The following is a 9,482-nucleotide window of genomic DNA, read 5'->3' on the forward strand; positions in this document are numbered from 1 at the left end:
AAGATGCCTCACCTTGCGCAGCGTCGAGATGTGGTGGTACTATGCTAAACATTTACAGTTGCTATTAATGGAAAATGGCTCTTGCCGAGATCAAGAATATATCCCTTTCGCATGAAGTCATACGTCCATAGTTTGTGCCTCGCCTCATATTTGAATGTTAAATATTTCTTTCCATTTCAGTGTGACAACATCTTTTGTCGGCGAATGTTTTGTTGCGAAAGCAATACCGGCCCGGACAATATGACGAGACACACTTTCTTATGCGTTTCTGGGTGACGTTCTACGGAGAATGAAGACGCAGTAGCCTGAGGCAAGAGGAGAGATATGTCCACCGTTCCGTTTCCCATAATGTTGACTCTGAGTCGTCCATATGAAATCTCCATTTCACAGACCTGGCGCGGACGGAGAGGACAAAAGGAGGAGGAATGGGGTGGGGGGATCAAGGGGAGGGGGTAGGGTGAGTGGGAAGAGGCAGCTAGAGAAAGCCGCGAGCGGGACGGGCCCACCCAGGTCCCACTCGTATTTTCGTCGTCTCGCCCGAGAGCAGGGCAAACAACAATCCATCACGGAGATGGGTCGACTCGCGTCCCGCCGCGTCGCGCGCGCAGCCGGCGAACATCGATCGGCGGCCGAAACGTCGACGTGCAAAGCGCCATTGTGATCGCGCTCTCCAGAATAACGAGTTATTTGCGGTTCCTTTCACCGGCTCCGGCCTCATCAGGTAATTAATTATTGACAGAGCCGCGTGAATAACGTAAATTAAAGCCGAAGCAGGAAATAATTTAATTTGCGAGACACTTCGCGCCGAGAGGCCGAAAGCGCCGTCGGCGGTGGAGTGGTCGCGGGCGCGAACGTCGACAAAGCAGTGCGCCGCGACACCGGCGTCAAACACTGTGCACCCCGCCACGCAGCACTCCAGCAGGCGACCAGCTGACCTCAGCGGCGCTGCCACCAGACCTCACCCGCTACACTGTGCGTCTCTGTACTCAAAAAATTTTACGAGATTAACTGACGACATGTTTAATTATTTATTCCTTTCTCTTTGTCTCCGTCATAACATGGTTAGCTATTTATACGACCCAAAGGCTTGTCCTCAACATTCTACGAAGAGGGTACTGACCACTCTCTGGTAGGGTCGATACCCTCCATTTTGTGCAGTTGTTTACTCCAAATTCGTCATAAAGATAACTGTAACTGAGGCCATAATATCTCTCACGGGACTACATATTTAATTAATTAATTTAGTTCTTTGTTTCTCTCTCTCTCTCTCTCTCTCTCTCTCTCTCCCCCTCTCCTCCCCCCCCCACCTCTCTCTCTCTGTCCATGTTGTGACAAGTGCATGTATGGAATGCAAAAGATAAGTACAATTTCATAGTTCCACAGTTCACAACAACGATTTAATAAAATACATTCACAGTATTATTATTATTATTATTGGCAGTGTTATATCGTAAAAATTAAAAAAAAACACTTGGTAATGAATGTTGCATATTGCTAGTTTATTGCTAACTATAGTTTCAGAACCTTTATTTTCAAAGAGACAATTCCGAAAAACGTGGAGTAAATTCACCCCACCTTGTCATTTATATTCCGGAGTTCGCTCCTTGTTAGGTTAATGAATCCCTAGCGGGGAAAAGTTGTCAATATGACGTTCTTGCCAAACAAAGAACTATTTGTTTTTAACTCTTCTAAACATTCTAAAATACACACACACACACACACACACACACACACACACACACACACACATTATTTATATATTACAACAGCGAGACAAAGGGAGTGAGTAAAGGAGTAAGGAGAAGGAGCAGATTAGTGTTTAACGTCCCGTCGACAACGAAGTCATTAGAGAGGGAACAGAAGCTCGAATTAGGGAACGATGGAGAAGGTAAACGACCGTGCCATTTCATCTACATCTACATCTACATCTACAGGGTGCAAAGTATTTAAATCGACAAACTCTGGGAGGTTGTAGGGGACATCAAAACAAATATTTTTCCCTGATATCATTTATTCCTATGAGGAGTATTTAAACCGGTACAGGAAAATTTACCTGGCGGCAAATTAATTAAACCAACAAACACTTTTCGATTTTATTATGACCAAGAGACAACACATTAACACAACCCAATTTCAATTACAGTAGATTTTCAAAAACGCCTGCATTGACACGTAAACAAAGGTAACACCGTCGGATCATGTTCTGTTTGACACGGGCAAAAACCCCAAGAGTATCCTGAATTGTTCCTGCTGCTGCTACTATCCGTGCAACCAGATCCTCTTCTGATTCAACAGGAGTTGCCTAAACAAGGTTGCGCAACTCTCCCCACACAAAAAAGTCCAGAGGGGACATATCTGGGGATCGAGCAGGCCATGGTTCCGGACCATCTCTGCCAATCTACGTTTCTGGGAACAGTTCGTCCAGGAATCGACGCACACGACGACTGAAATGTGCCAGCGCCACATCATGTTGCAACCACATGTGTTGTCTTGTAGGGATCGGGACGTCTTCCAGAAACTTCCTCGAATTACAGCGTTCTTGCCGTGCGACGGCGTCCCTATCCAGGTAATCTGCTAAATGGGCCCGGTCTCACGGAGACGTTGGTGCACAGCAGCGGGATACGGCGATTAGGATATTGTGGTTGATAAACCCGCTGTACAGCTCGTCCGTTGTGGTGTGCTACGTAGTACGCACCAACCATATCAGCGTACTCACTCCAGGTGTATCGATCCATTAGTAAACAGAGACAATGCACTGCTACACTGGAGGACAGCAGTTGCCTACAACTGAAGAGCTTAATACGCACTCTAACAACTGAAGAGCGTAATATGACCTCCACAGGTTTAAATAATCCTCATAGGAAAAAATGATATTAGGAAAAAATATTTGTTTTGACGTCCCCTACAACCTCCCAAAGTTTGTCGGTTTAAATACTTTTCACCCTGTGTATACACTACTGGCCATTAAAATTGCTACACCAAGGAGAAATGCAGATGTAAACGGGTATTCATTGGACAAATATATTATACTAGAACTGACATATGATTACGTTTTCACGCAATTTGGGTGCATATATCCTGAGAAATCAGTACCCAGAACAACCACCTCTAGCAGTAATAAACGGCCTTGATACGCCTGGGCATTGAGTCAACCATGCTTGGATGGCGTGTACAGGAAAAGCTGCCCATGCAGCTTCAACACGATACCACAGTTCATCAAGAGTAGTGACTGGCGTATTGTGACGAGCCAGTTGCTGGGCCACCATTGATCAGACGTTTTCATTTGGTGAGAGACCTGGAGAATGTGCTGGCCAGAGCAGCAGTTGAACATTTTCTTCGTCCAGGAAGGCCGGTACAGGACCTGCAACATGTGGTCGTGCATTATCCTGCTGAAATGTACGGTTTCGCAAGGATCGAATGAAGGGTAGAACCACGAGTCGTAACACATCTGAAATGTAACGTCCACTGTTGAAAGTGCCGTCAATGCGAACAAGAGGTGACCGAGACGTGTACTCATGGCACCCTATACCATCACGCCGGGTGATACGGCAATATGGCGATGACGAATACGTTCTTCCAATGTGCGTTCACCGCGATGTCGCCAAACACGGATGCGACCATCATGATGCTGTAAACAGAACCTGGATTCATCCGAATAAATGACGTTTTTTTTCCATTCGTGCACCCAGGGTCGTCGTTGGGTACACCATCGCATGCGCTCCTGCCTGTGCTGCAGCGTCAAAGGTAACCGCAGCCATGGTCTCCGAGCTGATAGTCGATGCTGCTGCAAACGTTGTCGAACTGTTCCTGCAGATGGTTGTTGTCTTGCAAACGTCCCCATCTGTTGACTCAGGGATCGAGACGTGGCTGCACGATCCGTTGCAGCCATGCGGATAAGATACCTGTCATGTCGACTGCTAGTGATACGAGGCCGTTGGGATCCAGCACGGCGTTCCGTATTACCCTCCTGAACCCGCCGATTCCATATTCTGCTATTAGTCATTGGATCTTGACCAACGCGAGCAGCAATGTCGTGATACGATAAACCGCAATCGCGATAGGCTACAATCCGACCTTTATCGAAGTCGGAAACGTGATAGTACGTATTTATCCTCCTTACACGAGGCATCACAACAACGTTTCACCAGGCAACGCCGGTCAACTGCTGTTTGTGTATGAGAAATCGGTTGCAAACTTTCCTCATATCCGCACGATGTAGGTGTCGCCACCGGCGCCAGCCTTGTGTGAACGCTCTGAAAAGCTAATCATTTCCATTTCACAGCATCTTTTTCCTGTCGGTTAAATTTCGCGTCTGTAGCACGTCATCTTCGTGGTGTAGCAATTTTAATGGCCAGTAGTGTACTTTCTTCTTTCACCGATAAACTGAAGTATTTCTCCTGTTAGCCATGGTATCTTCGTAGTTACCTTCATTGTACCTATGCTTTTCTTTGCAACTTCTGTGATTGCCCTTTGTAGAGGGCTGTACTGCCTAATGAGCTATTCCATATTGCTTTATCTATAGCCTCGGGGAAAGCGTATCTCGGCATTCCTTAGTGCTTCTGTACCGCATTTCTTTATTTATTGATTCTTCCTGACTAATCTCTTAAACTTCAGCTTACTCTTCATAACTACTACATTGTGCTCTCAGTCTGTATCTGCTTCTTGATACGTCTTAGGGTCCAGATCAGATTTCAGAATCTCTGCCTTCCGGTGTTGTAAAGTAACTGAAATCTTCCCCTGTGTCTCCCGACCTTTTCCAAGTATACCTCCTCCTCTTGTGATTCTTGAACAAAGCGTTCGCTATTACTAGCTGAGATTTATTACGGAACTCAGTTTGTCTTTCTCCTTTCTCATTCCTTGGCCGAAGTCCATATTCTCCTGTAACTATTTCCTCTGCTCCTTCCCCTACAACTGAATTCCAGTCCCCCATGACTATTAGATTTTCATTTCCCTTTCACTATCTTCATATACTTTTTCTAAGTCTTCATCTTCAGCTTCCGACTTCGGCATATCTACCTTAACTATCTTTTTCGGTGTTGGTTTGCTGTCGATCCTGGTATTAACAACCCTATCACTGAACTGTTCACAGTAACACACTCTCTGACCTACCTTCCTATTCACAACGAATCCCAGTCCCGTTATTCCATTTTTGCTGCTGTTGATATTACCCTATACTCATCTGACCAGAAATCCTTGTCTTCTTTCAATTTCACTTCACTGAGCCCTACTACATATAGACTGAGCCTCTGCATTTCCCTTATCAGATTTTCTAGTTTCCCTACGACGATCAAGCTTCTCACATTCCACGCCACGACTTTTAGAACGTTACCCTTTCGTTGATTATTCAATCTTCTTCTTATGTCTTTAAGGCAGGAGTTTCCATTGCCTTCTGCATTCTCATGCCGTTGATCATTGCTGATTCTTCCGCCTTTAGGAGCAGTTTCGCACCCCAAGGACAAGAGAGTGCCCTGGACCTCTGTCCGTTCGTCCGCCCTCTTTGACAAGGCCGTTGGCAGAATGAGGGTGACTTTGTATGCTGGAAGACTTCGACCGACAATCCTGGTTAGTATTCAAAGTTTAAGTAGTGGCAGGTTTGGAACCCGTGACCTAGGACGTTTTAATTACCAGTCAAAGACGCTACCCGTTTATCACGTGTGCAGCCTGCTTATTTCTGGTAGGGATTGAGAAACTACTGAAGTCAGGTTCGCACATTGAATCTTCTTTATTTAGATGGATTGCTAGTTTCGGCTAACACTCTAGCCATTAAACAATAGAACAAACAATAAAACGTTTTTAATTAAAGCTGGTGCCATTTTGGCTACACACATCGTTGAGAGATGATGTAAATACTGATTGTGTCAGTTACTGAGTTCTAACGGTGTAACGTCTTCTTTCAGTTACCATCGTTCAGTTACTCTGGACACGAACGATTAAAAGCTCTTTTTATCTATGTCATGTAAGAATGTTGTAGTTATAAGAAAGATTTTAACGACGTGCGAAGCCGTAATGTGATCAACACTATTAAGCAGTCTTCAGTTGAAACTTCCGGGCTAAGAGGCCGTGGTCGATGTATAAAATTTCCACCTAACGTTTCGTCTCCGTCTGCGGGAGAAATCTTCTGAGGTCGTCCGGCTACTGCCACTGAGGCTCCACTCTGCGCGAGATACTGTAAGCGTCTAGTTTGCTAACAAGTCTTCCACCCAATCTTACAGCTGGTGTAATATCCTCTAAGCCGTTATTGCCACGCCTGATTCCGGAAATGTGCGGACAAAGGGATGTGCGTGTGAACACTTCGGCAATCGTTTCAAGACTCTGTGGAACTACGTAGCTTTCGACGTAATAATGTGTATCCTATTGTGTCGTTCTCTCGCAGAGTCGGTGATGCATTTCTCGACCAAAGTCAGTGAAACCAGCCAATGGCCACTAAAATTTGTAATTGCCGTAACAAGTCACATATATTACATTATGCGCGCATCTCGTGGTCGTGCGGTAGCGTTCTCGCTTCCCACGCCCGGGTTCCCGGGTTCGATTCCCGGCGGGGTCAGGGATTTTCTCTGCCTCGTGATGGCTGGGTGTTGTGTGCTGTCCTTAGGTTAGTTAGGTTTAAGTAGTTCTAAGTTCTAGGGTACTTATGACCACAGCAGTTGAGTCCCATAGTGCTCAGAGCCATTTTTTTATATTACATTATTTCGGCTATTGCCAGGCAGCGCCACCGTTTACCCAAAGATGTTATATACGTATAATACATCTATATTTTATTAACTGATATAAATCCAGTCTATGATGGAGTTATAACCCTCTGTAGGTGAAATAATCCATAAAAAACTAAAAACTAACTCCGTCTACAGGCCGCAAGCGACCCATCGGGACCATCCGACCGCCGTATCATCCTCAGGTGAGGATGCGGATAGGAGGGGCATGGGGTCAGCACACCGCTCTCCCGGTCGTTATGACGGTTTTCTTTGACCGGAGCCGCTACTATTCGGTCGAGTAGCTCCTCAATTGGCATCACGAGGCTGAGTGCACCCCGAAAAATGGCAACAGCACGTGGCGGCGGGATGGTGACCCATCCAAGCGCCGGCCACGCCCGACAGCGCTTAACTTCGGTGATCTCACGGGAACCGGTGTATCCACTGTGGCAAGGCCGTTGCCCAGGTGAAATAATCCATACAAATAAAAATGAACGTTTCTTTGTATGTTTGTCCTCTGTGCTTTCCTAAATCATTCATCTCATTGCGAGGAAACTTTGGTTAGGTGTTCTCAGTATGCCTGCAAAGCCGAAAAGGAAGGAGCACGACATATAATGTAGGAGATATGACATCATAAATAATGAAATGCCACAGTGCGGGTATACCCAGAGTTCTGCATCCACTACTTGAGAGTGAAAGCACTTCGCGGCTAAAAACAAACTTAATACAATTTATAATTTCAAACCTTTACCGAAATTTTTGTCTCTGACACGCTCCACAAAATGGTGAAAGGAAAAAAGGTTATCTCGTATTACATTGTCGCTACACATGCCGTAAAACCACCGCATCAAGCATGTGGTTTCAATGTATTACTTAGTTACTAGTAATTCTATTCGCAACATATTTTGCATCCAGCATCGATGTACATCATCAAATGTGCCGTCCAATTTTTATCACTGTACTAAAATTAGTTAAGGCGAAATGAGGTCATAAAATTTGAGATGCGTGAGAAACTGAAGCGTAATTTTGCTTTACCACTTACTTACTGATGGAGCTCCTCGCAACACATTTCTCAAGCGTATTTAAAAGAGATCTAAAACCAATGGCGTATTCCAATGCAACACTATGTCAAAATTTCAAATCAATCCTTCACGAACTTTCCGATATTAGCTATTAAGAACAAACGAATGGAAAATGTAAAAGATCAAAAGCTTGCAGTTTCCTGTGTGACTCGCGTTTGCAATGACCATCAACAAGGCGCAGGGACACTCACTACAATAATGTGGACTAAAATGGAAAACTCAATGATTTTCACATGTGACCTGCTCACGCTTCGGGAAACCGTCTGACTTATTCGTGTACGCACCAGACGGAAAAATCAGCTATATTCTGTATCCAAACGCACTTCAGCGAACAGATTATAAAAACAAACACTTTTCTTTTCTCCGTAGCTCTGCAAAAAATGCCGGGTACAACTAAAGCAGTTTGCATTGTCCATTGATGTTCGTAAAGGTCACGGTCAACCCAACCCTAAATGTCGAATTTAAAGCAAAACAGCAAAGTCAAGGCGAAACTTATCTAAATGGTTCAAATGGCTCTGAGCACTATGGGACTTAACATCTGAGGTCATCAGTCCCCTAAAACTTAGAACTACTTAAACCTAACTAACCTAAGGACATCACACACACCCATGCCCGAGGCAGGATTCGAACCTGCGACCGTAGCGGTCACGCGGTTCCAGACTGTAGCGCCTAGAACCGCTCGGCCACCCCGGCCGGCAAAACCTATCTAATTATAATTGATATAGGGGAAGGTTGGGTAGTATCGGATGGCGGGTTATATCGGACAAGTGGTGCTTCTGATTTTTGCCACTCGTAGCAGCAACACTGCAGTTTTGGCTGTGAAGACAGAGCGGAGGTTACGCCATCTTGTACCGCGCCGACTTTCTGTATGAAAGTGACGACGCATTTAATGTTTTTTGAGTCTTTTTTTTGTACGAATGTAACTTTGGAGTGCTATACCCGGTTTGCAAGTAATTCTATTATAAGGTCATTGGTAGCAATAACGGTTCTGTACTACATGTTTTAGGCAGTAAATCTGTTTAGACTTATTAGTAAGAACGTGACAGTCGAATTGTCTCCACATGTCGCTCGGATTGTATAGGACATAAACATTGAGGGTTGTATAGGACGATAATCATAGCCAACTAAAATTAAATTTTTAAGGATTTCTTTCATTTTACAGGCGAAATGGGGAAAGTGAGGCATAATTGGAGAAAAGAAAATATGAAGGCTGTAGAAAAAGTTCGTTTAAAGGAAATGACAATTCGAGAAACTAGTGAGCGTTTTTCAGTCCCAAAAAGTACCCTTGGTGACCGGTTTAAGAACTTTTGGAGGGGAAGGACGTAGAACTGAAACCGAAACTAGGAAACACAAAAGATTTTGCTACAACTTTCAGTGATAAGCAGGAGCAAATATTCTACGCTCACATTAAAACTCTAGACAGTCAGCTAATGCCACTAAGCAAGGAAGACTGTTTGAAGCTGCTTATCAATTTGCTGAGAAAATGAAAATGAAACGTAGGTTCAATAAAGAAGAATTGAAGACAGGAAAAGACTTCTACTATGACTTTATGAAAATACATCCAGATCTGCGGTTGAGGACAGAAGAATCAACAAGTTTGCAGAGAGATGCAGATTTTAGCAAAGAACAAGTTGACCGATTTTCCGACAAACTTTCTGAGTTGATCGACAGTTATAAGTTCAGCCCCTCCAAGATTTTTAACGCCGACGAA

Source organism: Schistocerca nitens, chromosome 1 (genome assembly GCF_023898315.1).
Source record: "Schistocerca nitens isolate TAMUIC-IGC-003100 chromosome 1, iqSchNite1.1, whole genome shotgun sequence".
NCBI classification, from domain to species: Eukaryota; Metazoa; Arthropoda; class Insecta; order Orthoptera; family Acrididae; genus Schistocerca; species Schistocerca nitens.